The sequence below is a fragment of the Rhineura floridana genome, chromosome 9 (assembly GCF_030035675.1).
Source record: "Rhineura floridana isolate rRhiFlo1 chromosome 9, rRhiFlo1.hap2, whole genome shotgun sequence".
NCBI classification, from domain to species: Eukaryota; Metazoa; Chordata; class Lepidosauria; order Squamata; family Rhineuridae; genus Rhineura; species Rhineura floridana.
The window spans coordinates 69,880,838-69,906,336 of NC_084488.1; the positions used below are offsets into that span (position 1 = coordinate 69,880,838).

At 41.6% G+C, this 25,499-nt stretch overlaps 1 protein-coding gene across 3 annotated transcripts in view; it reads left to right on the forward strand.

Moving 5' to 3' along the window:
* Nucleotides 1-25,499, forward strand: part of MAML3 (mastermind like transcriptional coactivator 3) — a 407,804-nt gene that overhangs the window by 17,787 nt on the left and 364,518 nt on the right. The window lies entirely within an intron of this gene.

The window sequence follows — 25,499 nt, forward strand, 5'->3', positions numbered from 1 at the left end:
AGGACTCAAACAGGAACAGGCATACTCGGTGTTGAAAATAACAGCAGACAAATTGTCGCAACAGCAAATACAGGCCATGCTACTTCTACATATACACAGAAAAAAGGGTGGGCAATTGACACTATGAATTTAGGCTCTTCTCAGCACGAGCTGCAAGGCAGGGGCTACAAAGTGGTGGTGGTGGAGAACCTGGCACTCTCTTCCTCTGCTGAATTACTTTCATTTTCTGCTGCTGGAGACATTCTAAAGTATTTGTTAGGGTTTATCTGTTCAGCCGTTGCCTGTCTTTGATGCCAGCAGAAAGTTCCCAGTAGCGGGCTGAGACAAGGAAAGGCTGACTGAACCTTCCTTAGCAACTCTAACAGCCAACTTTAAGGCTTTTCAAGACACCCCCTCAGTAACCCCCTCATTTTCATAATCAGTGCTGGTAATCAGTGCTCCCTAATGTCTGTACCCCACTTTCCATTTTCCCAACCTTGCCAGGGTTCTCCTTGGGGCCCATGACAAGAATGGGGTTACTCAATCAACTTTTAGCTTTGGACTCGCCTTCACTGATTATAACTCTATCGACTGCTGGCATGTGGTGCTTGACATATCACCTCTCAAGGAACCGTGCCTTTGACAGAAAAGGTTTCCCACCTCTGACATAGAGGACTGGGGAATGACGATGGGGATAGTGCATGATTAAAAATGGGCATAAAATAGTAAGCAATCATATTACTTCTTGAACACCACCACTGAAGTTAACTAATTGGTTTCCAGGGTTAATTCTGCACATGAAAAATGGTACACTTAACTTGCAATGGACAGTGGGAATATAATGGAGAAAAATACTAAATGCAGCACACATTTGTTCAATGAGGTTTCATCTGGACTGCTTCTTTGTAGAAATTTAGCTTGGTGCAAGTTTTCTATCTGAGAGGTGAAATGTGTTACATCTTTGGAAAGAAATACGGGATGAGAGCAAACATCAGCACATCACCATTTCCAAGAAACTAACACAATATTTCTTTAATTAAAGAACTTAGAATCTTTTTGCTTTCAAGTAACTGAAGCTCGCTTACTTCTAAAATAACTAATTATCACCCCCTCCCCGAGAGGCAAATATCTGAGGAAGACTACTGTGGAAACAGTATGTGGGAATACAAATCTGCATGAATTTGGCAGGAAATCTGTGGAAGTTGGAAATAAGATAACTGCAGACTCTGTCTTGTGGATCGTTTCTGCATCACCTATGTAAATTTTGTATTCCAGTGTAACTTTTTTGTTGTGTAAACTGTATGTTAGATCTTTCTCATTGCAGTTTTGTCAAATGTTAACTTTAGTGGAATAAATTCTACTGTGTAGCATATTAACGCCAGGCAAACTACCCTAATTTTTGAAGAAAAAAACATCTGCTTGCTGAATGTTTACAAATAGGGACATTCATTCATTATGGCCTGGGGTAAGGGCCAGTATATGAGAGCCCTCTAATATAAATCTGTAGCTTAGAAAGTATAAAAGCAGCACAAGCATTTTAAGATTGTGAGTAGACTTAATTATTCATGAATGAAAGTCTTCAGGTCATGAGAGGCCAGCTGGATGCATTCCAGATGTAGCTGGCTTCAGAGGGACCATTTTTGTGCATGAAATAAATGTGCATGTTTAAATCTTTATACAACTGAGCTGCAATTACAGCCACTCTAACTTAAGTATAACACTGGAGAATGTTGTGAATGGAAGATACAAACTGTGGTGACAAGATACAAATATTCTGCAGTACTAACACCACATGGTAATTTAATAATCTTTACTTTTGCATATCTGTAAGAAGTAAACAAATAATGTTACTATGCAAGATGTTATAGCAGTTGTGGAGGTAGGGGTGTGTGGTTTGACGCAACACCACTGTAGCCTAAAGGAGATAACTTTGACTGACCATTTGACAATTATCTTTTTCTCTGTTACAAATCAATTTTTGTCAAAAAAGAGTGATGTTGAAAGAGCCTGTTCTTTTTCATTAATGCCCTGGCCCATCATCATACTTTCCTTGAAAGCGAAGAGAGGCAGCTTGACTTGCTTCAGATCCATTTTCTTTTATTTTTTCAAAACAATAGCAAGATCTCCCTTGGACCACTGATGGTACTCCCATTCCTCCCTGGGCATCTGGACTTTTTGTGTCTAGAGATTGTGGAGGAAGAATTACATTTGGGAGACATTTCCTCTGTCCTGATTTTGGAGGAGTGTGCCAGAATGCTTTAATACTATCTTGGAGCATAGTTCCTAGCAATGGATAACATGGCACCAAAGGAACTGATGTGGTATCACTACGTGCTTCACCATAATGAGTAACCCACTTATTAGAATCAAGAAGGGGCCCACAACTTTAAACACATCATTTGAACTGTCCAGAAAGAACTAAATTTCAGTTTGAGAAGGCTGTTAGTGGTGTCTTGTGTTTGAAGGGAGGAGGAGCAGGTGTAGATGTGAAATATTTGATTTTGTCCATAAGTATGAGAGTTCGCTTTGCATGGAATAACTTTTTTAAATATGAGTTATTATATAACAGCTTGTAATTTAATAAGCTCATTATTTATTAGCAGCTCTGAAGTAGGCATTTCTCTTTACATAGCTAATCAAGAGTTGAGGCTGAAGTGTGAGGAAATCTCAATACAATTTGTAGTAGCTATGTTTAATTTATTAGCTGATGCTAAAAATACTCTTTATTGCAAGAATTTTGACCAGGATTTTTTTTTTTTTTGTCTTCTGGAGCGTAGCTTACTGTAAGATAATTCTGATACACTTCCTTGTGCTGAATTTCATTTTTACTTCAAATGAAGGGCATAAAGTCAGTGGAAATGTTCAAGGAGTCTAGACTAAGGATATCTAACCGTACATTTAGGGCCAATAAAGGTTCAGTTAATCTTGCCCTCTTTTTCTGTACTACTTAGAAGCAAATTGATCCTGGCTGATATGAGGGCACAAGTACTACTTAAGGAAGAACATAGAGTTTTTCCTTTTGTATGATGTTGTGGCAGCGAATGGGTTTTCCTGCTTTGTTCTGCAGGGACTGCATTTTGATTTAAAGTTATGAGTCACAGTATCTTGAGGCTTGGATACAAACATACATATCTGTAAACAGTAGCCAAAGGGCATACACTTCTGCTTTTGCAATTAACTTTCCTTGTTACTGTTTTAAAAAGGAGGAGGGGGAAAATTGCTGTGCCTTTTTTACGCCTCTTCTCATAAAACGTTTTGGTGGATTATTAATGGTTAAGTCTCCTGAAATCAAATACTAAGTTGCTGTATTAAAAATAACTATTTCTAAGCCACCACGTCCCATATGATCAGGATAAAACAGATTGAGGCATTTGTTGATGGTTCAGTAGTGCAGTTAGGACAATTTCATCCATGTATCTTGTCTCAAGAGATATTAAAACACACACAACCCAACTCATATAGGTCAATGATCTTACACTGTTCACATACAGTATAAACTAAAATGAACTTGAAATAGGATTTAAAACAACAACCTTCTATTCCAAAGCAAGACACCATGCATTAATGTAAGGTGTGTGTTCTTAAAAGTTCTTGTGGATTCTTCTTCTGCTGTTTTAAATTTTCCCCAGGAAATTTCACCTAATTGGCACAGCAGTAACAAAATACTTATTGCTTTGCTGCATTGTTCTTTAAAGTTATCTCACTGTATGAGGACACATTTCAGCTGTTTCCTAGATTGCTCACAACTCTTGTTCTTGCACTTTGTGTTTTCTTTACATATACTTAAAGAAGGGAGGATAATCCATCTCTGGAGTTAATTGTACAACTGCTACCAGAAGTGCTATTTATACAATGCCAGGTATAACTAATGATCATTGCTTTCCTTATTTACTCTTTCCTGTACCATGTGACCCAGCTCTGTGTTCTGACTTCAGACATTAGTGTTATTGCTGCCAGGATTCCTTCTTCAGTAGTTCCTTTCCAGCTGACCTTTAGACAGTAAACCATAGTGCAAAATCATGAACAATCTTATACAAGCACTCTTTCCTAACAAAAAGTACTGTCTATTTGCTTTAATACAGTTCTTGCAGAGAAATACTCTGTGAGCTGGCAATTTGAAATGTAGTTGTATGGAATGAGCAAAAGTTGGGAGGATGCAATGCAGTGCTCCTCTCTCCTTTAAAGCCTAAACATGTTGGTATAAATGTGTTGGAGCGTGATTATTTATAGTCAGTATAATTGTTTAATACACAAGCAGATCATCCAGTCTTTATCGGTGGAATGGTGGTTTTGTGTAGGTAAGAACAACTTGTACTGTACTCACTGCAGTACTGTTTCTGTACTATGTGGCATTAAGATGTTATCCCATTCCTAACAACATAAGAAGAGACCTACTGGATCAGGCTGAGCTAGTCCAGCATTCTGTTTTCACAGTGGCCATCCAGATGCCCATGGAATGCCTATAAACAGGATCTGAGTGCTACAGTCTCAGTTGTGATTCCCAGCAACTAGTATCCAGAGGCATATTGCCTCTCACAGTGGAGGTAGAACATAGACAACATGGCTAGTAGGCATTGATAGTCCTATCCTCCATGAGTTTGTCTTGCTGTCTTTTAAAGGCATCCAGGTTGGTGGCAGAGCTTGGAAAAGTTACTTTTTTGAACTACAACTCCCATCAGCGCAATCCAGTGGCCATGCTGGCTGGGGCTGATGGGAGTTGTAGTTCAAAAAAAGTAACGTTTCCAAGCTCTGTCGCAGGCCACCACTACGTCTTGTGGGAGCAAATTCTATAATTTAACTATGCAATATATGAAGAGGTATTTTCTTTTGTCTGTTCTGAATCTTCCAACATTCAGCTTCATTGGATGGCACTGGTTTCAGTACTATAAGAGAGGAAGAACAATGTTTCTATCTACTTTCTCCATATTATACACCTTTATCATGTCCACTCTTACTCACTTCATCATATGCAAATGAATTTGAACAGAACAGATATATTTTCTGCTCTGTTAGTGAATTTAATCCTTATTGGCAATGGGTTAGCCCATCTCCTGAAGCAAATAACTTTTAAATTGGAACTGTTGCATTTCCCCCTGTAATTTCAAGGATGTAAACAAGACAAATAATGAAAAATGAAGGTGTGCTTCACAGTTTATGCTTTTTAAAGGTATTCACAAAACATTTAGAATAATGTGCAGTTAAGGAAAACAACCTGTTTCAAAATATGTCAAGTTATATCAAAATCTGTCAAAAGCTTTAACAAACTAGCATTCTAAAATGTTTTAAAAGATCATATTATTACAAATATTGCTTTTCCCAGTGTCTGGGTTTATCTTTGTCCTTTGGGTGATTAGTTTATGAATAGATCAATTTGTACTTTTTCTTTACCCTTTGCTTACCTGTGATACTTGTAACTAAGAGCTGATCTACTGTAAAGGAAAATTGTGTCATACAGCCCTTGTAAGTCTGAGTGTGTGTCACGTGTGCCCTCTCTGAATTAAACCAAACCAAACAAACCTTTCTATGCATAGAAAGAAGCACATTTTAGAAGACTTCTATTTGACCTGCATTCCCCAGCCGAGAAGTTTGGGTATATTTTTAAACACGGAGAAATATTCAATCTTCCCGCGTTATTTGGTATACTACACTCTTTGGAAAGCTATGCCTCATGATTTTTGTAGATGTGTAGGTTGGCCTATATTCTCTTAAAATGAAGGGAGGGTTGTGAAAGATGCAGTTGCTGTTGTTAGTAGAGGCCTATCTTTCTCTGTACTGGTGTGACCTTCCATAGAAATACGTTTTTCAGGCTCTTTCACCTACAGCTGAGTTTGTATAGTTCCTCCAAGTCTGGACATTCCTTACCAAATCAAGAAATATCTCCCAGGTGCATTCTTCAACTCTGCCCCCTCTTCCATGTTTCATCCATTTACTCTGGTTCACAGATACAATTTTAAAATGTTTGTTGCCATGGTTTTGCAATGTTTTTTGTCGAACCATTTTTGGTAGGATTCAGTATTTTATACTTTCAAAGTGATTTTTTGAAAGTTGCATGATCACACATTTAAGTGCATATACATCCCAATTCTTTTCCACTGCTGCCCACTTTATTTTTCTTAGTGACCACTCCATGTTGTGCATGGAGTAACATGGAAGCATTATAACCTCTTAGATATTATTGGTTGGCGTTTTGTGTCACAGGAACAGGAGGGGTGGTGATCATTAGTTAGTCAAAAGACTGAAGATACTCCTATAGAAAACACTGAATGATCCATAATCTTGATTATACCTATCATATGGAGGTCATGCATGTACAAAGAAAAGGCCAGAGAAATACAGCCACTGAATTTCAGTGCATGGTGATATGCTATTAATTATGAATAATTGTACATGCATGATTTATTGTTTACCTGAAAAGTCTTGGTAGAAAAGAATAACAGGGAAATATGGATAAATTATTGATGAATGTGTGGATAAATACATATCCCACGAGAATTTACATAGAGAACTGGCCAAATGAAGATTGAATGGCATTCTGTTTTGAGCAATGGCCTCAGCAGTATGGAGGCAAGACAAAGTTTCAACTGGACAGCTCCATGCAGTGGTTAGGCTGAAGACTCCATGGGTGACATCCAGTGATGTCTTTCTGCTTGCTCAATTGAAATCTGTTTGTACCATGGGACTACCGATTTCCCTTCTCTCCCCTCCAGCCCCCTGCAAACTCCCAAAGTTTGCTACAGAGAGTCTGCCAATCCTTCATAGTAGTTTTTGTGTGTGTTTGGAGGGCTGCAGAAGAAGGCAAATCCTTGTTACATCTCATGCCAGAAAAGCAGAGCTGAAATGTTGTTTCAGCAGCAGCCACTGTCAGACTGAGCCTTAAATAGGAGCTGCAGCTCAATCTCAGAAGCTAGCTCTGCTTTTCTTTACAGGAGCACTTTGTTTAAAAGAGCACAGCCTACTTTAGTGGCCATTGACTCCAATGGAGTGAGAGAGACTGTGGTTCTACCAGGGCTTCTGAGCTAGAGTCCTCAGTTGGAGTAGGGCAAAACAACTTCCTTAGGCCAGAAAGGCCCTAGCGCAACAGACATCTCTTGTTCCAATGCCTCTAGTTCAGTGTGTACTTCTGGGATTGGTCCCAAGGGCAACTCCCTCTCCTACTCTGTATCCCCAGTGTCACCCTATCCTCTAAAGAAGAGGAGTGTGATTACAGGATCACGATACCAGCTGGGACAAGAACAACAAGGGACACATCTCATAAACATTTGGGATTCAATGTTAGCAAACCGTTCCTCTTTGAGATTGAAGAAGCATGCTGCTTCAGTATTCAATCCATTAGTATGGATGATAGAACTAAATGGAATTAAGCTTCACAATGAGGGTGGAAGGGGAAAACTGCCAACACTAAAAAAGGCATGTGTATGTATGCACCCAAATTGAGCTTACTTGCGAATAAATGTGTTTGGGACTGAGGTGTTGAATTCTATGTTCTTTTTATGAATTGGGGTTCTATACGTATCCACTCATTCATTAGCTCAGGCTACACTCTGGTGATTATACACTTACAGTGACTTATGTTCTCTTTCTCAAACTCTTTGTACTATGAGAGTAGGGTCCCTGATTCTAGGGGCTCTTTAACTCCCTTAAGCATTGTGGATTAACCTCTTGATCATGTGAATCTTAAGTAGAATGGTGCTAGTTCCACAGCTCAATTTATCTTATACCACATGGCTACATTATCTGCGAGCCTGGTTTATAATTTAGCATGAACAAGTCTGTGTCATATATTGGCTGTATACTATAGACAATATGGATTTTTTCCATTTCACCACCACCATTCTGCTGCTTCCTATAACCACACTTGAAAACAAAATATTACAAACTTTATACTGCTGAACTGAAAAACACTTGCTTTAATAACCCTGTAAGTTTTCATGGCAGTTGCAGATGTTTCCACCACTTACTATATGTTCAGAGGCATATGTTACCAAATTCTTCCAAGTTACACAGGAAATTGATTGGACAGTGAAAGACCAACCCAAATTGTGTTTGCATTTTTACAAATTTGTAGGCCAGTACAGTATCTCAGAGAAGAGGTCAGCTCTCCCACTCCCTTGGCACATTTACTATAGCCATCCAATTTCCCTGCTTTTTGAAGTTTGATAGAAACATCTGTGGCTGTAGGTATGTTCTCAAATTGCAAGGGTGTTTTTTTTTGCCTATAGTGAATTAAATATTCTATAGTTCACCAGAATAAGAACATAAGAAGAGCCTGCTGGATCAGGCCAATGGCCCTTCCAGTCCAGCATCCTGTTCTCACAGTGGCCAACCAGATGCCTGTGGGAAGCCTGCAAGCAGGACCTGAGCACAAGAGTACTCTTGTACTCTTTATCTTAATAAACCCTTCTACGGTTTCCAGCAACTAGTATTAGGAAGCATGCTGCCTCCTGCCATGGAGGCAGAGCATAGCCATCCTGGCTAGTAACCAGTGATAGCCTTACCCTCCATGAATGAATGTCAAATTCTCATTTAGCTCATTTTGCCTGCTGCCCACCACTTTCAGTTAGCTGTGTTGTCCCTTATTCTCTTGTGAATGATTGCAGCATAACTGGGTCAATAGGGTTGAACCCTAATGAAGGCTTTTGTTGTTATATTGTACATATTTGCAAATTTAATAATTCTACAGTGTGATGTTTGTCATTATATAATCTTTTATGTATGGTAGGCTTTAATGTAATAAACATAATACAATAGAAATAAGACCTTTGTGTCCTGAGGTTACTTTACTACCTGTAAAACCTTTTCAGAGAAAGCATTCTCATTTCTGCACTCCTTTAGTATCATATGTAAAGGAGATGTCTTATGGATTCGAGTCACGTACTCACTGTGGATGAAGGAATTTGGGTATGGGAATTTTGACAGATAAATGATGTTGTGCTGTTTGGCGCAGGAGGAGGGAAGGGGGAAGTAATACTGCCAACAGCCGAGCAATTGCTTCTCGCTTATGCTGACTGAGGCCCCAGGTGGACCTTTGTTTCTGATGCATTACAGGACTGGGCACGAGTCACACACTGCACCATAGCCTAAGTTAACAATTAATTGGAATTGAAAGAGCACTCTGTATGTTTGTGTGCCTTATTAGAATGTATCTAAGTGTACACTTGTTTTTGTGGTTATAAACATGGACGTTTGCTACACTCCAGGTAAAATGTTAGTGAACTCTTTCTCCTCCCCATTTGCCTATCCTTATATGGGCTCTTTATATATGTCCTCCAGCTGAGCTGCGAACTGCCATTAGCAAATAGATTTTGACCATACTACACTCCTCCATGGCATAAAGTTCCTGATGTTTGTGTTTTCCCCAAATCTTCTGTCTTTTCTGGTTGTGTAGATTGTGTCTTCCTTAGAATATCTTAATAAACCCTTAATGAACAAATAGTCCAGTTTCCCAACTGGTGAAGTTTCTATTATTTATTGGGTGAGGATAGGAGATAAGTTGTCCATATATTGCAGGGATCCCAGACACAGAAATATTTGCATCTCCCCCAGAGTGTCTACTGGTGGATGCTAGGCCACCTAGTGCAGGGGTGGGAGATGGGCTTTGCTCACACTGCATTTGAGTGAATGCCAGCTATTTAGTTATATATGAGAAAGTAAATCAATCAGTAACACCGTTGGGATAGAGGCTAAGCATAGCAAAGAGTGAACAGAATTATATTGTGCATGTGTACACACACACACACACACACACACACACACACACACACACACACACACACACACACACACACACACACACACACACACACACACACACACACACACACACACACACACACACACACACACACACACACACACACACACACACACACACACACACACACACACACACACACACACACACACACACACACACACACACACACACACACACACACACACACACACACACACACACACACACACACACACACACACACACACACACACACACACACACACACACACACACACACACACACACACACACACACACACGGGGTCCCTGCAATATAAGTTCCATTCCTGCAAAAAGTAATTTTGTAGATGATCCAGTGCTCAGTAGGGGACTTTCACAGGAGTTTTAGTTTCTCCCAGTCTTACTGATTGGATGTTATTAAATTTGTGGCAGGATGGGAAAAATACTGTCCTGTACTCAATATTCTGTTAATATCAGTGTCTGGGGCACATTCCCCTCCCTCATATGCTATATCCCACAGAGCTTGGAAAAGCTACTTTTTTGAACTACAACTCCCATCAGCCCCAGCCAGCATGGCCACTGGATTGGGCTGAAGGGAGTTGTAGTTCAAAAAAATAACTTTTCCAAGCTCTGATATCCCATAGGCCTTAGTGGGAGCAATTGAAAACTGAAACAACTTTAATCTGCATAGGTCTACCTTAGAGTCAATTTTTTGGGCCACATTCATACCATACATTTATTCCACTATTATTCCACTTTAAACAGTCATGGTTTTCCCCAATGAATTCTGGGAAGTATAGTTTGTGAAGGATGCTAAGAGTTGTTAGGAGACCCCTAATCCCCTCACAGAGCTACAATTCCCAGAATCCTTTGGGAAGAGGGGCTGACTGTTAAACCACTCTGGGAATCGTAGCTCTGCGAGGAGAATATGTGTCTCCTAACAACTCTCAGCATCCTTCACAAACTGTAATTCCCAGGATTCTTGGGGGAAGCCATTACTGGTTAAAGTGAAACAATAGTGGAATAAATGCATGGTGTGAATGTGGCCTTGGTAAGAGCAGAATGTGTTAAAGAGCCAGGAATCAAAAAGTGTTTGATCTGAGTCTATATTATAATTAGCTTCACACCTTGTCCTTAAATCTTTATCTAGGTTACAATTTATTCTATTAATATTTTCTTCCCAGCAGCCTTGTGAGGTAACTTAGACTGAAAGACAGCAGGCTCCTGCTTGCTGCCCTGGGCTCTTGCTGGGAGGAAGGGCGGGATATAAATCAAATAATAAATATGCAGGCTAGTTCAGAAGTAGTGCCAAACCATAACTGCTGTGTGAACAAGCCATAAGAATCCTCTGGCTCTCTTCCTTCTTCCCTCATACACCATATCCACCCACCCCATTTTCCTTTCTGGTTTGAGGCAAACCAAGACTGGAAATCGGAAGCAAATGTAGGTTTCCAATTCACAACCCAATAGTTTGCTGCTTTGGACAAAATGATAAACGATGGTTTTCCTCAAATCAGGAAAGGAGGAAGGAACTGCAGAGCATGCAGGAAGGAGGGGAGTGGATGAGGGTCCTTTAAGGTTTGTTCATTTACGTAGTATCAAACCATGATTTGGCACTACACCTGAACTAGCTGAGTGGTTTGCCTAAGGCTGCCCAATGAGTTTCATGGCTGAGTGGGGTTCTGCTCTGGGTCTTTCACATTCAAGAGTTATTCATTACGGTGCACCAGATCAATTTTGGAATGGAATTCTACAAAATGAGATTTCATGGATTACAGCTGAATTTAAGGCACTAAGATTTCTAGAGCCCCTGCTAATTGCGACATGGTACTTTGATGGACCATCTACTCATCCCTTTTGGGATAGCTGCTGCTCAATTTGTGATAGCAAGTAGTAATCCAAGATTGGGAGGGGAAATCAGTCCCTTTTCTTCTGAGGTCAAAATACTACCAAGGGATGATGTATGAATGGGAGTGCGTAGGTGTGTGGGTAGGTGAAAACGTGATTACGTTTTTCTGTGGCTAGTATTTTTTTAATGTTTCTGCTCAGTTCTTTACCACAGCAAAGGGACAGTTGCTAATATTCTGCTTCAATTTATAGCTGCTACTCTCTTTTTCCTTCCTCCCTCCCCTTCCGTTACCACTCCCACTGAGGATTTCTTTTGGGGTGTCGTCTTGCTTTTTTCCCTTTTGGTAAAGCAGCCATATGAGAGGAATAAAATAATTTTGAGGAGAATTATATGGTGAGAATTCTGACAATGAGTGGAAGATTGTAATTATTCTCTTCCATTAGACTCAGTGGCTTTGGACAGATAAGCTGTATTGAAACGTGTGACCAGGGCATGGGATCATGGATTGTCTTTCACTGTTGTCATGGCGACAGTGATGCAGGTGGCCTATAACTGCCTGGCTGTCAGATCTTATACATCAAACTGGTGCTAAGTGAAAATATGTTAGAGGCATTGAGGAGGGGAGGGGAGGGAATTGTCAGCAGTGTTTGTCAGATCAGGTGGAAGAAAGCTAGCCTCTCTTAAGAAGAGAGTGTGTGAGTGTGAGAGAGGAAGCTTTAGGTGGCTAGGGTTCTTAAGAAATATGTATTTTTTCATAAGGGCAAAATTTGATTTTGTTAAAAAGGGAAGGGGCAACCCTGCCAAATAAATGCATTGTGTATGTCTATAATTATTAGACCTTTTTTAAAAGTTGGGATGATAGAATTATATGGAGGGTGGCATAGGGAAATACATTCCATCTGCCAGCGCAATTCAATCACTGAACCTCAAAGATTCCTGGCAGGTTTTTCATGTAGTTCTACCCAGCACTATATGGTTGTTAGTAGATGGCGCAGAGACCCTATTAAAGCGTAATTGGCAGGGGTGGGGTGGGGACTAGGATGAATAAAGATGATTAAAAGAAACGTTCAAATATTCCTACTAGGCCCATAAACCTTAGTTAACATTGCTTAAAAACCCTACTTTTAGTTATACTAATATTTTAAAGGCACTTTTTAGACTACAAAGTGCTTTACAGTCATGAAAACATTCCTCTTTGTGATAGATATATGGTTATTATATAGCCATGAGGGTGGATTTTTCACATTCCGCAATGTTAAATTGAAAATACCCCTCTGCCATTCTGATGCTTTCCATAAGCTCATTTCAAAACAAAACCTTACAGAACTTATAGTCCTGAACTCAGAAACGCTTGCTTAACAACCCTCTCAATTTTCATGGCGATACACAGAACAGTCAGAGAGAATAGAGAGTTCAAAGTCAAAAGAGAGAGGGAAAAAAACCTAGACCCCTTTTGGACTTCCCCCCCCCGACAGTTCTCATAATCTGTTGAAGTTCATTAAAAATCAGCCATGTTCACAGAGGACCTGTAATCCTGTTACTGACCTTGCCCCATTCTCTGACCTTCATCTTCTGCAGTTTAAAAGTTTTAAAAATGCCTGGCTGATTTTTAATTAATTTAATAAATTTTGCATTAAACTGAATGATAATGTTGGGCATGCTCAGTAAGTGTTCTAAAAGCCAGACTCACAGCTGCTTGGCTTGTCTAATCAGGGGGCCACACCCACACCAGACTTTGATTTCACTTGAGACAGTCATGGCTTCCCTCAGAGAATCCTGGGAAATGTAGTTTGTGAAGGGTGCTGAGAGGAGACTGCTATTCTCCTGACAGAGGTCCAGTGGCCAGGGTGGTTTAACAGTCAGCCACTCTGATTGAAGGTCTGTGAGGGCAACAAGGCAACTCCTAGCAACTCTCAGCACCTTTCACTAACTACACTTCCCAGCATTCTTTGGGAGAAGCCATGACTGTCTAAAGCAAAATAAAGGTCTGGTGTGGATGTGGCCAGGGACAGCTTTGGTTGAAATTTGGGTGGGAGGCTACATGTACCTGCTGTAGAATAAAAAGGTGGGGGAAATACTGAAAAGCAATGATACTGTTCACAATGTTTTCCTTTTGGAAAGAAAAAGGGTTTCTCCTCTGTCCAGTGCCCACCCGCCCAATCTCCTCCCCTCCTCCTACCCTCTCTGCCCCTCTCCCAGGTCAGTGCTGGACTACAACCTGGTAGACCAGGATTCAAATCCCCATATAGCTATGGAGGTCACTGGGTGACCTTGGGCCAGTCACTGCCTCTCAGCCTCAGAGGAAGGCAATGGTAAAACCACCTCTGAATACCGTTTACCATGAAAACCCTATACATAGGGTTGCCATAAGTTGGGATTGACTTGAAGGCAGTCCATTTCCATTTTCAAACATGATTGCACAGAAATAAATCCCATTGAACTCAAAAAGTATGCAACTGATCAAACCCACCCTCCCGTCTCCTCCCTCATATCCCCTCCCTCTTGCCCCTTCCCTCCTCCTCCAATACCCTCCCCTCCCCCTCCGCATGGTCAGATCTTAAGCATGATTGCACGGGAGTAAATACCATGGAACTCAATAAGCATGCAAATGATCAATCCTGCCCTCCCCTGCTCCTTCCTTTGCCCCTCTTCCCTCCCTTTCTCTTTCCCTCTCCTCTCCCCTCCCCCTGCTGCTCCCCCATGGTCAGTTTTACCTCTCCTAGCCATGATTACATAGTAAATCCAATTGAAATCAATAAGCATGCAAATGATCAGACCTGGCTTTTCTCTCCTTCTCCTCTCCCTTCCTCCTCCGCTCTCCTTTTCCTTCTTCCTCCTTCCCTGCCCACTCCAGCTGTCTCTCCCTCCCTCTCCCCCGGTCAGTTGTACCTATCTTAAGCATGATTGCACGGGAGTAAATCCCATTGAACTCAATAAACATGCAAATGATCAAACCTGTCCTTCTCCCCTCCCCTCCTTCCTGCTCCCACCCCCCTCCTCCCCTTTGCCCTTCCTCCTCCTCCTCCCCTTTGCCCTTCCTCCCCTCCCTTCTCCCCTTTGCCCTTCCTCCCCTCCCTCCTCCCCTTTGCCCTTCCTCCCCTCCCCATCCCCTGTGGTCAGTTTCACCTATCATAAGCATGATTGTAGGGGAGTAAATCCCACTGAACTCAATAAGCAAGCAAATGATCAATCAATTCTCGGCAAGCTTGCACAGGGTCCCATTTCTTACCTCCCGGATTAAAAAGCAGAGAAATTCACTAATAGGCAAAGAGGCACATGTTACCAAATTCTTCCAAGTTACACAGGAAGTGGATTGGATTGTGAAAGACTAACCCAAATTGTGTTTGCATTCTGACAAATTTGTAGGGCAGTACAATAACTCAGAGAGAAGGTCAGGTCTCCTGCTCCCCTGGTGCATTCACTATAGCTGCCCAATTTCCCTGCTTTTTAAAGTTTGATAGAAACATCTGTGGGCCATTGGTACATTCATAAACTGCAAGGTTTTTTGCCTATTATATTTTGCCTAATATAACCCTGAGATAGATGGTTATAATCCCCTGAGTGAGAGACCGGGGAAAGTGTTTGCAACACCCCAGGTGAAACGTAGGATAGTTTCTGTTTTCTGGCTTGGACAGGTGGATTTCTTGAGTTGTCTGCATTCTATTGCTGCAATTAGAGGAGAGAGAAGAAAATTATGTGCCAGGAACAGGGGAGGAGGGAAGTGGGACTGCCATCTCTGTGACGGTAGGTAGGGGGTAGGAATGGAGGTGGCAAAGGTATATGGGGGGGAGGGCTAGTTACATGAAAGCCTTTGCCCCCTGCTTTGCCCACTATATCTCAGAATCTGGGGATACCAGTCAGCTGACCCATTGGTCTAGTGGTTATGCTGCAGAATGCCATGTCTGTCCAGAATAAAGCATCTGTTCCTTGTGTATGAGGGGGGCGCTTTGATGTGTATAATAGAGACCTGAACAGAGTAGCTGGGTGGACCTATGCTAACCCAACTGTGTCTGCCTGGGCATGCGATGCAGCACCAGTCCAGGTCAGAGGGGTCACTATCTCCCTTGCAAGGAGACCGATCTGCACTGTGTCTGCATTCGCGGGTCTAGAATAATAGAATCATGGATTGGTAATACTTTGTTGATTAGCAGCTCATTGTGAGTCTATTGATATAGATGGATCATTCCCTGGTGAGGCTTGGGCTGAATGTAGTTGCCTCATGCTGCATGGGTGGGGAACCTATTGAGATGGTATGCCCTTAGAGACTTATGGAATCTAAGGGATTCTTTAATGCTCCAGGGATTTTCTGGCTGATATGGCTGGTGTTCCTGTTGAGGCTCTTGTCACATTATGGAATGGTGAGATGCGTAGAACCACTGACACAATTGCTCCTGAGTGCCCTCACTGTTGCTGTCCAGCATGTATTTATTTATTTTTATTTATTTAATTAAGCTTATATACCGCCCGACTAGCAACAGCTCTCTGGGCGGTGAACATTAAATGTAGGTCACCTTGGTATTCTAGTGACCTGTGTACAATGAAACAGGAGGGTAGACTACTAGAGTGCAGGTGGTGTAAATCTTGGTCTGATCCTGACCAAGCTCGTGTGAGGTCACATTATCACACCTACTATATGATGGCAATGAAGACAGACTACTTCTCTGCCACCATTGCGTTTGCAAGAAGCTGCTTGGCAAAGCTTTTTCAAGTGATGAATGGGCGTTTGTCATCTGGCCAAGAGAGTTTTGCTCTGACACCCTTAGCAGCCTGCTGTTACAACTATAGGAGGCACTTTAGGGACATAATTGTTCAGATTTGGACTGAGATGGATGCCATGGTTAGAGCAAGTCTAATGGAAGCATCCAGTGCATTGTCTGTTCTAGATCAGTTTCATTTATTGCAGCATGAGGATGTGGGCAAGCTACTTGAAGAAGTATGGCCAACCACTTGCCCCCTTGACCCTTGCCCATCTTGTCTTCTCAGATCTAGCCATAGGGGGTCCACTGGGTGGGTCCAAGGAGTGATCAATGCTTCAGTGGAGGAGGGGGAGGTACCACCCAACTTGAAGGCAGATATCCTTTTTTTGGGCAATGTGCTTTAAAAGGTAGTGGCAGTCCAACTTCAGGCATGCCTGAAGGAGATTGAATATCTGGATCCATTTCAGTCTGGCTTTAGGCCTAGTCATTGCACTGAAACTGCCTTGGTCACCCTGGTTGATGACATTTTTTGAGAAAGAGATGGGAGGAGTGCAACCCTTCTCATTCTGCTTGAACTCTCAACAGCTTTTGATACGACTGATCATGGTACCTTTTTGGAACCGCTCAGGGAGTTGGGGACATTGTACTTCAGTGGTTCTGCTCCTATCTCCAGGGACATCTCCAGGCATCTGTTTGACACCATGGGAGCTTTCCTGTGGTGTCCCACAGGGTTCCATCTTGTCCCTCATGCTATTTAACATCTATATGAAGCTGCTGGGAGTGGTCATCAGGAGTTTTGGAGTGAATTTTTGCCGATATGTGGATGATACTCATCTCTATCTCCCTGTTCCATCTGAATTATGAGAGGCAGTTGAGGTGCTAGAGGTGGTGGTGTCTGGAGGTGGTGATGGGCTGCATGTGTACCAAAAAACTGAATCCTGAAAAGACAGAGGTGTTATGTGTTTCATGTTTTCAATTCTAGGAGATGGGAAGATAGCCTGTTCTATATGGGGTTGTACTCCCCTGGAGGGAGCAGGTTCACAGCTTAGAGCAGCCTTTCCCAACCAGTGTGCCTCCAGATGTTGTTGGACTACCATCAGCCTCAGCCAGCATCGCCAATGGTCAGGAAAGATGGGAATTGTGGTCCAACAACACCTGGAGGCACACTGGTTGGGAAAGGCTGGCTTAGAGGTATTCCTGGATCCAACATTGCCACTTGAGGCCCGGGTGGCCTCAGTGGCTAGAAATGCCTATTTCCAGCTCTGGCTGATTCAACAGCTATGGCCCCTTTTGGACAGAGATGACTTGGCAACAGTACTCCATGCTCTGATAACTTCCAGATTGGATTACTATGCTGTGTGAGGCTGCCCTTGAAGATGATTTGGAAACTTCAACTGATCCAAAATGCAGTTGCCAGATTCCTGGCTTGGGTTGCATTTAGAATTTAGACAATCCCTTCCTATTGGGAGGAAGGGCAGGATATAAATTTAATAAATAAATAAATAAATAAGTAATGTTGGTTGCTAGTTTGTTTCTGGGCCCAATTCAAGGTGCTCATGGTAGTGTTTAAAGCCCTAAGTGACTCAGGCCCCCAAATTGCTTTTTAATATATATTTTTTTAATAAAACCAATGTTTTAAACCCCTTTTTAAAAGATGTTTTAAAAGCTTTTTAAAAAAATGTTTTTAAAGTTGTTTTGTTGTATTTTAGGGTCTGTTTTTATGATGTTTTTATGTGTTTTTACTGCTTCTGTTTGCTGCCCTGGGCTCCTGCTGGGAGGAAGGGCAGGATATAAATCAAATAATAAATAAATAAATAAATAAAATATTTGAGAGACCATCTCCTTCCATACAGACCCTCTTGGGAGTTAAGCTCAGCAGAGGAGGTAGTTCTACTACCCTCAGAAATTTGGGGGATGGTGGCCCGGAAGAGGGCTTTCTGGTGGCAGTTCCTAAGTTGTGGAGGAACCCACCCTATTCCTGTGAATGTAATATGTTTTAATTGTTTTTAATACTGTATTTTAATTGTCTGTAACCCACCCTGGGACCTACTGGTGAAGGGCAGGCAACAATAAAAGAGACAGAGAGAGAGAGTGGCTGAGGAGCCACTACTCCCTTCATCCCCAGTCCAAGTACAACTTTCTGCCACTATTCTTCATTGCTTGTTTGACCAGCTAAAAGGTAATATTTTATGCTGTCAAACATTTACTTGGAAGGACTGTTCTCCTGATGGTAGTTCTGACATATACGCTCATGATGGCATGCTAGTTGTGTGAATCAGCTTACACAGATCAGTGATCATGGACTGAACTTTAGTATCAAATAATGCAGTGCCATAAATATATTTAAGGCATACCAACAGCTTACTAGCAGTCTCATACCTAGCATTGCTTGGGAATTCTAAGAGACCCAAAAAGACATCAGTGCAGTTTTCAAAGGCTCAGTCCACCATCTTGATTCAAACTGCAATCCGATTGTATCCAAATGTATATGAAAACTTGCTCCTTGATCTCAGGAACCATCATGCAAAGTTTGGTTACAATATCTTAAGAGGTGTCCAAATACATACAGAGCAGACAGAAAAACAACTTTCCAAAATATATAGTAGAAGAAAGACCTCCTCAACCAGTCCATAATTCTCAGATACTGAGGTGGGTTTCTTGAGACAGTAAAAGTGTGATCAGTTCCTTGGCATTCCACTTTCTCCCTATCAATTGGTGCTGGGGGGCATTGTTACTGTTCCTTAGTTTTTGTTTCAGGTTGGTACCTCTTTGACTTTTTTACTTTTTGGACCTTAAAGGATACTTTGGATTCAGTCTGTTCTCTTCCTTTGATCTGCCTGTCCTTAGACCAAGGACATGATTGAAACTACCACTTGAACAGTACATGCTGTTTTATGCTGACACTGTACTCCTGCATAAATACCACCCTCTGATTCTCACAATTGCTAACACAGGTTAAAGAACAAGTATGCACTGAAAGGAAGGGGGAAATCTACCTATCTACAAATTTCTGAAAGTACTCTGGGAGGCAAGGATGACTAGCTTGCCTTTTATGGTCTTATGAACCCTAAATTATGCTTGTGGGTCTGGATCTGTTTACACCCACCCCCTTGACAAAGGGTCATTATGACAACATTAAGAAACAATCATCTTCATAACCTTTCCTTTCCATCTCAATCATGCGCTTTCTAGTTTCTGAGATGTTAACTGGTTTGATGTAGATAGACCTTTGTAACTTTACTAAAATTGAGACTTGTTGGCAAACTAGTTCAACACTTACACTCTGTGAGCTATTACAATTTATAAAAGATAATGATAAAGATAGAAATCTCTGACTACTATGGCCTGATGCAGGAAACTGATTATACAGCTAGGCTCCTCCCACCCAGGGCAAGGACACCTTTTAGTGTCTAATAGGTTCCAAAATGGAGGGATAGGCACCTCTGCTTCACCATCAAAGCTAAAACAAGCATTTTCTTAGCTAAGATGAACTGTCCAGGTTGGGAAGAAGGTATGTTCTCACCATGCTTTGCATTTTAGGGATCTGAGAAAATTGAGCCTGTTTTCCCATCAACTGATTGGGAAGAAGTAGTAATCACATAATTGCTTCTGGAGTGCTGCAAAAAAAGTGCAAAAGGGTATTTATCTAAATTCATCCTTCTGTCTTTCTACAACTGCATCTCACTAGTAGTACACACCTGAGTGCTTTCAGGTTGCCCTCACTAGTAATATTAACCAGTGGTATAATTTTAGTTTGTACTCAGTGGTCTTACCAGAGCTTGGAAAAGTTACTTTTTTGAACTACATCTCCCATCAGCCCCAGCCAGCACCATGCTAGCTGGGGCTGATGGGAGTTGTAGTTCAAAAAAGTAACTTTTCCAAGCTCTGGGTCTTACAGTGGACCCCACTGTAGATATAATGTTGTGTGTTACTTCAGTTACTTTAAAATGTAACCCTCCTGCTCATTCTGTTGAGTAGGGCCCTGGAGTTCTGCTCTGGTGCCCTGCCCTGACTAACATTAGTACCTCAAGAGAAGAAAACCCCACAGACATAGAGAGGGCTCATGAAATGCTCAGTGTCCTTTTTATGGCCTGGGTGTTGTGTCAGGTTTCTTCTCTGGAACATTCTGTGACTTCATAGAGGCAGGGAAAGAGGCCTCACCTGCTCTCCCTTCAGCCTCTTTTCATGAATCCCCTCTTTCTTCAGCACATTTTCACATTATCCAGGATCCCCTTGGCTCCCTTGCTTTCTAACCAGCTTCTTGCATCTCTCTTACCTATTTTCAAGTGTGTTGTTGTTGTTGTTGTTAATTGTCCCTTTGTGAGACAAACTGGCAATAGGAATACTTTTCAGTGCATTTGTAGTCTGTGATTTCCATGCTTGTATGTCAGTGCATGTGTATGTACTTTTTATGTTTCAAAATGGAGATGGCTTGTATTGTTGTGATACAGCAAACTTCATGGACAGCTTTTAAGTGGTTAAAAGAGTGTAGATATTCAACTGTTAAGAGTCATTTTCTTGCCAACAGGATGGTCTACCTGGTAAAGACAATTTTTTTTTCTGACATGTGGCAGATCAATGCTCTTTGGATGTTAATGGCAGCAGAAACCAGAGGGACTGTTGTCTGAGCAAAGTTATTACCTCATTATCTATGGCACAGGGTTAGATATAAGGTTTAACCATCTGTGCTCATGCAAAGTGGAGTGGGGGGGGTGAGAAGGGCAATACCAATAACATCTTTCAAAGTGATCTGGCTTCCCAGCCTGAGTGTGCAGTTCACAGCATAATCACAGACCTCCCTAGTTTTGTGTATTTGCCCTGGAAAGATCGGGCCAGACCCGCCAACCCCTATCATCCACAGGTCATGCTTCTAGAATAGCCTTTTGTTAGTTTTCTCTTGTAGTGCTTTGTCAGGTAGGATCTATTTTGCATTTGTAAGCTGCTAGGAAAGTAGAAGGTGGTCTGAGTCTCATAAATTTTACCCATAAAAACAAAACGGCTATGAAGAATTAAAAGGAAAGAAGCTAAATTTGCACTGTCCTACACATTTTTAAAATGCAAAACGTTAACTTGTAAGTGCTAATTAATTAGCAAGCATTCAGTTAAACATTAACACTGGTAAAAGGGTTTTGTAATGACAATTGAGGCACAATGGTTACAAGCTTTTTTAAAATACTGAAGATAGTTTGTTTAAAAAACCATATCTTAGGTTAAACAGAAACTCATATGCTTTTGTTATTTTGTGTAAGATCTTGGTTCTTTTCAGACATTTGAATGAAAATATTTGTGTTGTTGCCAGAGGTTGGTGCCTTCTCTGATTTTTTCTTCTTCATTTCATCAACTGTATATATTGTGTTTCTGTAATTGGCAGCCTGTAGCTCCTTGCAGGAGAGCAAAAGCTGCTGTTAGTGTCTGCTTCAGACAATCAAACAGTGCATAATGGGAAGGGGGGAGCTTTCTGTTTTTACAATAAAGTCCGCTACTATCAGGATGCATGTCTGCCTTGGAAGAGTTGTCTGTATATGCATGTGAGTGGTTTCCTGCCACACTGTAAATTCAGAGTCAAGTACAGAATCATGGACCCTCTTCATGTCTCCCTAGTTCTCCCTTTCTAGCTTTTTCTGAATATTAATCATAAGAATTGGCATCATGTAATTATATTTTTGTTTTCAGGTTTCATTTATCTATATAGCTCCATCAGTGAGCATGGCATTTTACAGGAAAAAGGTTTTGTAGAAGTCTTAAGAATTGATTGCTTGTCATCGATGAGTTCTCCCTAGCCAATGACTCTGGTGATATAATGTCACAGGATGTTCACAAATATTCTATTTTGTGGGGGAAAGGATCAGCAATAGAATGGTGACAGTCAGTGTGAGGCAATCAGAAGGTCATTTTATCTGGGAGCCAAAACAACCTATATGCTGCTTGCAGGCATGTATGCTGAAGGCTGGGGCTGAGTGGGAAAAAAATCACAAGACAGGAGGGAGAGGGGGCATCCAGACCAGGATGACTGAAGAGGGAAAAATAGGCAACAAGCTGAGAAACAAGGGCTTGTGGAGGGATGGTGAAGTCTGGGTGGGGAAAACCTCAGAGAGGCCTCAGGATTAGAGCTATGCATGAATGGCCTCTTGAAATCCTCCATCGTATTTGTGGGCAGAGAACCATTTCACCTAATTTCTCCAAGGGCATGAACAATCCTCCAACAGTTTCTCAAGATGTGGGGCTCACCATTAGCAATGGCAATAGCACAGCTATTTATTTTTTCTGGAGGTTTTGTTATTTTGCTGCTACTTCATGTGGGCAGCGGCAGCAGCAGCAACTGTGCTAGCAACCTAGCCACCATTTTGCATCCTCACAATGTCCCTGACTTAACTTCATTCCAAGGTATTGTTAGGGACAAATAGTCGCTGTCACCTAAAAATGGAGAAAAATACTGCAGAGAAAATTCTGCAAAGTGGCCTTGCGGGGGCAGTGAGGAAAAAGAAAAATCTCAAAAATGCATTCTCAGAAATTTCACATCAGCTCTACTAAGGATGAGAAGTGTGGGGAAATGCTGGAGAAGCAAGACTAGAAGATTGTGAGCCACTGAGCTAGGAAGCCTAAGGAGTGAAGGGACTTTAAGATCTGGGTGGAATAACGTTGAATTTCACAAACTAGTCTGAATAGCTAGTTAATTTTTTGGATGCCGGTCTTTAGTCACAACATATATATTTGAGGTAATTTGCACCAAATTAGCAAGTAAACCATACAATTAATTGACTTGCGGACAGAGCAAGTTTTGTTTTCAAAACTGCAAAAATACAGGATCACAAGAGCACATCAGTTTCTTCTCTTGGAAGCCTCAGTGAGAGAATGCTGTCAAACAGCCTTCATAGTGATTGCTTTCCCACAGATCCAGCACTTCGGTACTGGAGGGCCCTGATGCTTTATAGCAGGCACACACTATTTCTCTAAGGTGGGGATGGAGAACATAACGCCCTCCACATGTTGTTGTATTACAACTCTCATCATGCTCCCCATAGTGTTGGTTGACTGGTTTGCATCTGTGATAAATAGCCCATGCACTTAGAAGGCTACAGCTAAACTAGCATAGCAAATGGCTAAATTGCCTCTTTCCATCTAACAAGTCCTCATCTTGTACAGAACCATCAGATAAAATTGGACCACTGGATATAGGTTCCCAAGCTTCTAGCTTTAAGGGGATCCCCCCCTTTTGGTCACCTCTTGTATGTTTGAGTGATAATATCTACTTATTTCATGGTCTCTGAAGCAAAGCAGAATTCAGTGTGATCTTGTCAGCTTCAGTTCATTTTGTAAGAAAGCCACTCCTACTGTCTTTTCTCTGCCAAAGATGCCTGCTTGTGACTGCATCCTTTGGCATGCTGTTTTTTATTATGAGCATGATATTCCTTAGAAAGAACAGAGCTTAGATCCCAAGAGCCAGTAACCGTGGCTTCAGACAACATTCAGCAAGAAGTTTAAAAAATGATACGATTCCAAGCCGACTGGGAGACAGTGAAGACTGCTGTGCAGTTTGAATACTTGTATACTTCTTTTACATCTACATAGTTTGGTCGTGGAAAATATTTTCAGCTTACCAATCACACTATAGGGGGCCCACCTGATTGCTCCCATTATCTCTCTTCTGGTGTGACAAGGAAGAGGGCATATGTGGTGGGTTTCAGATGAAGGTGACTGTAGGTGCTGTTCCATACCAATGTTAAAAATAACATTTCAGACATACAGGTTTTTTTAAACATCCCCCCACCAAGTGCATTCTGCTGCTGCTATTTGGATGTTATTGTCACCTCAGTGTTACTGCTTCTTTTGGCTCTAAGCCACAGTATGTTTTGTCTGTTTCTGCACAGACTGTGGAATCATATACCACATACATAAGGCTATGCCTTTGTTCTCAGACTCATTCATAAAGTCATTATAAGCGTGTGTTGAAAGAGTTAAAAAACCCCACCAACCTCTTTTGCTACTTTATAACCATTTCAGTTGAGAGGACCTCCGAGTGGTTGAAGTGTTTTACTGTTAAACTAATATGTATTAGGATTTCTTGAATGTTCACCCATAGCACTGGGAGGGTTGGAATGGCCACCTTTTATTCTTAGTAGCAGTACCCTTTTGTGAACACAGTACAAAGGTGGTTTGCCTCAGGACAGCCAATACATACCATCACCAACTGGGGATTTAAGCCTCCATTTCCCATACCCAGACACAGTGCTCTGCAGTCCCGCAAAGCAGGACAATCCACCCACTGAGCAACCCACACAATCTGCAGCCACAATCAAGAGAAGAGCTACACATGCCACAAAACAACCCCAGCAGATAAAATAGCTCCAGATGATTTCAGCCAGGTAGCAGGGTCTGTTGTAGGATCTTGCTACTGCCATTTTCTGTTTTGTTGCGTTCAGAACCCAGCATCCTAGCTTATGGACCGAAATCTACAATGATGGCTAGTGGCAGTATATGCAGGGGATGAGGAAGTATGAATTGGGCTTATAAGTGTGCATGTGACATGTTCTATATGTTTAAACAGAAGCTGAGTTGGTGTGGTTCACTTTGTGCTGTCTCCGAATTATTTTATGTGCTCTGCAAAAAGAGAAGCAGTGTGACCAGTTTGGACTGAGGCGTATTAACAAAAGCACCATGATTGCTTGGAGTATTCTCAAGGCTGCCTGTGCTGTTTTTGGCTGCAACCCATATTATGTCACTCTGTTACTGTCATAACCTCTGAAGGTCAGCAAATTCACCTAGCGTGATTCCTGCATTCTCAACCCACCCACCCCTTCTTCCTTTCAATCTCTCCTTCAGGCTGCTTAGGTTTCTTTTCTCCCCCCCCTGCACTTAGTAGGTCAAATTTCTGCCTCATCTAGCTTTGTATTTTAGTGTAGCTGAGGTTAGAAGTGAAATTAGGAAGTTTGTTTTTCAGGGAGAGAGAGAGAGAGAGAGAGAGAGAGAGAGACTGGCAAATTTGGATACACAGGCTTTGTGTTCTCTTTGGAAGCATGACTAATGTGCAGTTGTGAATTTATGGAAGCAGCCATAGTTGGCAATTCTTGGATGTTCCCATCCCCCGTAGTCCCAGGGAAAGAAAAGAAAACGGAAACTTGACAGCTGGAATAGTCAGGACAACATGATCAAGCCCAGTTTAGGAAGCTGTGGGTCTTGGAGTCATTTCTTAAGGGAAGAAGCCTGACTATTGCTCCTTTGGAATAGTACAAGGTATGCA